Raw genomic sequence first — 6,162 nt, forward strand, 5'->3', positions numbered from 1 at the left:
TAGCAACATAGAAAAGCAAAATAATGACAAGAAACCCCCAAATGGTTTCAAAACAACTACAACGAAATGCAAAAAAAACCATGAAGGGATTGCAAAATATTCACAGAGATACAAAATAGCTACAAAAGGATTTAAAACAAAGAGATGCAAAACAGCTTCAGAGAGACACAAAATACCCATAAAGAGATGCACAGTTACTATAAAGACATGGATAACAATGACATGGTGGACAGATAAAAAAATTCCATACAAAGAGATGCAAAATGACAATAAAGGGTTGTAAAGGGACCCAAAGAGATGTAAAATGGTTACAAAAGGGCACAATATACCCAAAAAGAAATGCAAAATGACTATAAAGAAATGAAAAAATAGACATAAAACCAAGAAAGAAAGTGATAATGACGAAACTCAAAATTACCACAAAGACATGTAGAATGACCACAAAAAGATGCAAAAATAATATAAAGAGAAAAATAACAGAAATATATGCAACACGACACAAAACAAAGGATGCAAAATCTATACAAATAGATGTAAAATAACCCAAAACAGGAGTAAAATGACCATAAAATGGTGCAAAATAACTACAGAGTCACAGAATTACCACAAAAGTATGCAAAATTTGTCAAAAGAGATGCAGAACAGCTACGAAGGAATTTAAAATGGTCACAAAGGATGCAAAATATACAAATACAAAATACAGAACAGCAAAGAATGGATGTAAAATGACCATAAAGAAATGTACATCCCAACTCCAGTTTTTAACAAAAGAATTAATGAAGTCTCTTACAAAATACTGTCAGAAGTGCATTTTTTCAGCTTAGCAGGATTTTTACAGCTGATGTAAGTGAACCCACTTCATCAAATCTGCATAATGTGTAGTCTGGAAAGAACTAAATAAATAGTTTCTCTGCTGCTGCACTTTGAGAGTATTTGTTGAACAGATGACATTTTTAGAACTGGAAGTGCACATTCATCCCACAAGGAGAATATAATATGTGAAGACACATTAGTTAACCATCAAGTGTAGTTTTTTTCTTTTGTTTCCCTCTGAAGCAGCTTCAAGCTTTTTCAGTCTTTACTGTGAGGCAGAATCAGTTTGTTCCAACCCCTTGTTATCTGTATGTTGAGAAATAAAGAGAAGAAATACTCAAACGCACACTTTGCTTTTTTGGATTAATATCTAAGATTATGTGCTTTTTACAAATGTACTGTCTGTGACGACCCTCCACCTGGACAGGTGTTCCTGTCTTGTCTTTCTGGAGCTGAGGTCATCAGCTGATTGGGCCACAGCTACATAGTCTCCCTCACTTCCATTCCAGGGCTCTCTGACAGGAGCTGCTTCCCTCTGGAGCTCCAGCAGCATGGTTTTGGGTTTCAGTTTGTAGGCTGCAGTGCACCTTTTGGGCTGTTTTGCGTTACAATATTACCTTTTTTAGTCACCACACTGTTGTTATCGCCCTGTTTTGGTTGCAGCTTTGGAGCCAAGCTATAGCAACTCAAACACAAATGTTTGTGGTGTCATGTGGACAATTTTACACCAAGTTCACAAACCTTCATCCCAACATAATTGGTATCTTTGAAATCAGTGGCATCTCCACTATTTAAAATGTTTTACTTTTCAGAAAACTGTCATGCCAATTTTACAATATTTCTGTTCACAGCTAAGAAATAATTTAGTAATCTAATAATATTATATAGTGCCACTGAATTTAGTTAAATTTAATGTGTGGATTTTGCGCGGAATTTCAGATGCACTTTAGTGTTCTATGTTTCTGTTTGGCTCGTAAAATAGTTTCTGTTATACCTCTGTCATCTCTGAGCCCAAGACTTCTAAGAGAATTTTCACAGATTTGAACACACTCCTCTGGAGCCATAAAAGAAATCAAACTGCTGTTCTCACAAAATAAAATAGGAGGTGGTCCTCACTGATGTGAGATACCCTTGTGGTAACTTTATATTGCGTTTACAGATGTTTTCACTTTTTGTTCATCATGTAAGATATCCAGTCAAAGCACACAACCTGCTTTAACCATTAGAGCCCAACCGATGCACTTTTGTTCCAAATTCACATCACTTTTTCTTAGTTGAATTGCTTTCCAAGTTTTTATTGCAGCATGTAGCACATGTCAAGTGACACCACTTGACTTGACCTTTTCAACAATCCAACAGTGCTAGTGAAAGTGACAGCAAGAAAAAAAACATATTTTTTAATTCAGATAAAATGTAATTATTGTTCAACTCGCACACAACTGTGTGTTGCTCAGGAATTGGTCATTGGATAGATTTGCGAATATCTCTAATAGCATATCAATGCAATGATATGCTGATATATCACAAAATTTGAACTGGACCAGAGCTTTTTGAGCTTTTACTGATGTAGTAACATTGTGAAGACAGATGAAACTTGTGCAAAATAATATCTGTACAGTTTACCACTTTCACACTCCTGCTTCCTGTCTGAGAAAGTCGCAAAGTCCATATTGTTCCATGTCATCGGCCCGTCGCATGTCAGAATAAATCAGCACAAAACATTTTCCTGGTTTGTCACCACTGCAAGTAACCTTTAATGAATATAATAATATAATTCATTGTTATATTATATTCATTGAAGTGTGTATAATAATATAGTCTATTTCCATTAAGCACTAAGCATGTGTTTTTCCCCTACTTTCCAAATTATAAAGTATCTCATTAATGTTGTTGTTAATACGGTTGTGACATTGCCAGATTCCAAATAATCACCCCAACACAATTATAAAAAAGAGATAACTCTACCTCCAGCATTTTATGTTGAGATATATTAACATAGCAGTTTCTTATCTTTTATCCTTGATATAAAAGGCCAATATAGTAAAATCTGCTGGTGTAATAATTTCGAATGATAACAGATCTAGAGAGCCCAGACTGTTCTGAAAAAAACAAGATACGACATGTACGGCTAGCCCTCCTAATGACCAAGATAAGAGCTTAAAAGAAAAGGTAGTGAAATTACACTGAAAATAGCCTCAGGCTCAGAGGGTTAATGGGAAACATGTTCACACACTTCAGCAGGATCAAACGGTGTATTTAGATGAGAACTCCTCTGCAGTTCAGAGTTTTACCACCAGGTGGCGGCAGAGAGGCACTCTACACTCAAACGTGGTTGTAGTCTTGCACGAGGCTCAGCAGGGGTCAGTGTGGAGTCGTCCCTGTAAACAGGAGTGGGACAGTGTTTGTCCATAGGAGGCACTGTGTCCACACCCTTCCCTCCTCTCGCTCACTCGCACACACAAACACATGCAGCGTTTTGAAACAGGGTTCACTCAGGGCTTAGCTGGGCTTTCTATTTTAAAACTCCACCCTTAACAGCTCTAAATGGACTTAGTGACTCCACCCCACCCCCAACCTGCTGTGTCGGATAGCACGAGTGGGTGTCTTTTAATGCCTGCAGAGGTGGGGAAGAAGAAAAGATAGGGAGGAACCAAAAGGGCAAGACATCAGGAAGAAATGTAGGTCATTGTCAATGGTGGGGGAGGAAGACGGAAGAGGACAAGACACCTGCTGGCCTCCCAGAATCCCTGATGTAGCAAACGGACAACAGGGCCGGAGAGACGGAGAGAGTCGCAGAGGGATGAAGAAACAATCTGGATCGATCACAAGTGTACTCAGTGTGTGTGAGAGTGTGTGAGTGTGTGTGTTCTGACCAATCAACAGCAACCATTACAGTGGGATGCTCCTTCCCTCCTCCCTCTCTGCTTCCACAAAGAGGTGACCTAAATACTAAATCTGCCAAACTGGTGGAGAAAAACTAAAAGGAGCTGCTCTCCGCATGAGTGTTTGTGTGTGTTTGTGTATGTGTGAGGGAGGTGATGGGGTTATGGTAAATGTTGCATCAGTAATGAAAGCCATAGAACTGCAGCTCAAAGCTTTATTCTCGCCTGTTGGCATAGCAACCACCGAGTCAAACCAGCCTGATCAAAGAGGGCCTGATTATCCAGTGTTTGTGTGCAAGTGTGTGTGTGTGTGTGTGTGTGTGTGTGTGTGTGTGTGTGTTTTTCTGTGCGTTTTTAGTGTAGCACACTGTAGGGCACACAGAATATTATATTATGCATCTCGAGCTGTGTCCATATAACTGTCAAGCAAATCTGAAGCGAACATTTTAAATGTTGCAAAAATGTTGTATTATAATTAGGCTTATTTCCGTTAGCTGTTTTGGAGTGAAAAAAACAGGCTACAGTGTGTCAGAAGAAGTTGTCAGAAGGTGGCGCTATAGAGTATGTGGCACATAGCTGTAATAAAAAGAGTAGAAAAATCGAAAATGAAACCAGCTGTTTTCCAGCTACTAAAATATCTGAAGAAGAAACAAACAAAACCAGGTCCCTTGTCCACCTTTGACAGCGAAATGAAAAGAGGTCTTCAGGAACTGTTTTCAGTTGGACAAGTTGTAATTGTTCTTTCATGTCAACTGGTATCCGTCAAGTTTCATGCTGTCTAGAGACATAGGCAACAAAGGAAACAGCAGTTTGCAACATCAGAACTTGTTCGGATTAGATATTTCCATGCCCAGCGAAATGCCTGGACTCTTTTTTCAAAGAAGTCAAAACCATCTCAAGTGAGCTTCTAAATCTTTTTCTTGTTTGTTTGGAAATTGAACACTCTATTTTAAAAAAAAATCAATTTCCTTTGAACTTTGTGTAATGCACTACTTCAAAAATGCACATAAAGATATGAAACACAGCTAGCGATATACATTCTTAGAGATACACAGCGATGCTGCTGGTAAATCAGTGGTATCTGTTATGTCTGTTAGTATAGTGCAGCTATTACCAGCAGGGACAGACAAACGTGTGAAATTCAACAGCAGAAATCACACTTTATACTTTTATATCCACAAACTTGTTTGGGATGCAGGTTTGCCATATTTTTCTAGTTCTTTCAACTGGCATGGGAGTAGCTACTGGAAAGCTATCCGACAATGCGTTAGGCGGCTGTTAGCAGTGTTGGCAGCTACAGTTACTCTCGACTTGTGATAGCATTTGAAAACCCTAGCTTAGCATTAACATGTGGCTAAGTAGCTAGCTAACCTACCACAGTTACCAATTAGACAGCAGGGAAATGCGCTCAACCCTTACGGGTGGTCAGTGAACACACCTGTAACTCCATCTCATTCAACAGTGAGAGGTTCCACCTAATGCTGTGAACAGGCACTACTGTGAATCTATCATACATTTTCTGACAGTAAACTGTATAAATAAATAGTATTAATAGCCATTAATCAATTACCAATTAACCGTTTACATCCCTAATACCAACTGCCTTTGTGTTTTGCAATAATTTATAGTACTTCAATTTTTTTGGAAGCTTTAGGTCTTCGGCAACTTTCCCACTGAACCAAATTGGACCTCACTATAGCCTCCGTTTTCTTAACCCTTTGATGCACAACAAAAATGACTCCTATTCAATGGAAAATGTGTATCTCTTTACCCACGTTGTGCATCAAAGGGTTAAACTGTAATATAGTCATAAAGGACAGGAGCCAAAAACAACAAAAATCATGACAGGAAAAAATATTTGTTACAGTCAAGTCAAGCCTTTCATTAAAAAAAAGACAAAGAAATGCCGATGCATTTTCTAATGGCAGCAGCACTATTTCTAACCTGCACATACCTGACTAATTAATGCATGGACGATGGTTTGCTTGTCAGTTCCACATAAGTGTGCTCTCCGGATACTGGCCACACAGTTCTCACAGCTGAAAGCAAGTGTAGCTGACTAAAAGCTGAAACATGATTTTTGTCTTCATTGTTTGGATGCACAAAAGGCTTTGGAGGGTTACTGAGTCTCCAATTCTCAGCTCCACATCCTGTTTCTGTGCTTTTCTGTGGGTGAGTGAAGAACAGCGTATGGCAACATTAGCGTGCCAAGACCCAACACCTGCAGGGGCCCAGCAGTTTGATGAGCGCTTTGCAGATGGGACCTCGTTTATACAGTTGTCTGAAGAAAATCCTCTCCTAGAATTGAAAAAAAAGCACGAGAGGATCATGACCTCCTCTGCAGCCTTTGCTTCCTACATCTGTTCTTGTCAATGGGACGCAGCCAATTTGTGCACACATAAAAAGTTGCATGTAAATATATTGGCCAACACCTTTTTGAGCATCTGCACACCATCCCTGTGGAGCT

The sequence above is a fragment of the Amphiprion ocellaris genome, chromosome 2 (genome assembly GCF_022539595.1).
Source record: "Amphiprion ocellaris isolate individual 3 ecotype Okinawa chromosome 2, ASM2253959v1, whole genome shotgun sequence".
Classification (NCBI taxonomy): Eukaryota; Metazoa; Chordata; class Actinopteri; family Pomacentridae; genus Amphiprion; species Amphiprion ocellaris.